We start from the raw sequence: 509 nt of genomic DNA, 5'->3' as shown, positions 1-509 counted from the left end.
ATATATTTATTAATAATTTATATTAATTAAAATATAATATAAATAAATAAATAAAACAGAAAATAAAATAAATAATATATATTAATTAAAATTTTCTTTAATTAATAAATAAAATAAAAAGTAATAATCACAAAAAAACAAAAAAACACAAAAAATCATAAAACATAAATGATGAAAAGTAGGGATGGACAGCGGAATCGGGTACCCGGCTATGGAACCGGAACCGTCTTGGAACCGCCGGTTCCGGAACTGGAACCGATTTGAGTGGTTCTGGTTCCAGTTCCTAAAATACGGAACCGATTGAGAATGGTTCCGGTTCTCAATTTTTCGGAACCGTTACCCGCCGGGTACCCGGTATTTTTCAATAAAAAATAATTATTATTTTTTAATACCAAATTTATATTAGGTTTACATCTTGGAAGGACGTCGTCATCTTCATTCTTCATCTAAATTCTTCATATAGAATGATTCATATTTTTTAAATTGTGTGTTCATTTGGGTTCATAGTA

This window comes from Cynara cardunculus, unplaced genomic scaffold (genome assembly GCF_001531365.2).
Source record: "Cynara cardunculus var. scolymus isolate 2C unplaced genomic scaffold, CcrdV1 Un_Scaffold_4429, whole genome shotgun sequence".
Taxonomy (NCBI): Eukaryota; Viridiplantae; Streptophyta; class Magnoliopsida; order Asterales; family Asteraceae; genus Cynara; species Cynara cardunculus.
The sequence above is the reverse complement of the archived record's forward strand: the minus strand, read 5'-3'. Positions refer to the sequence as shown.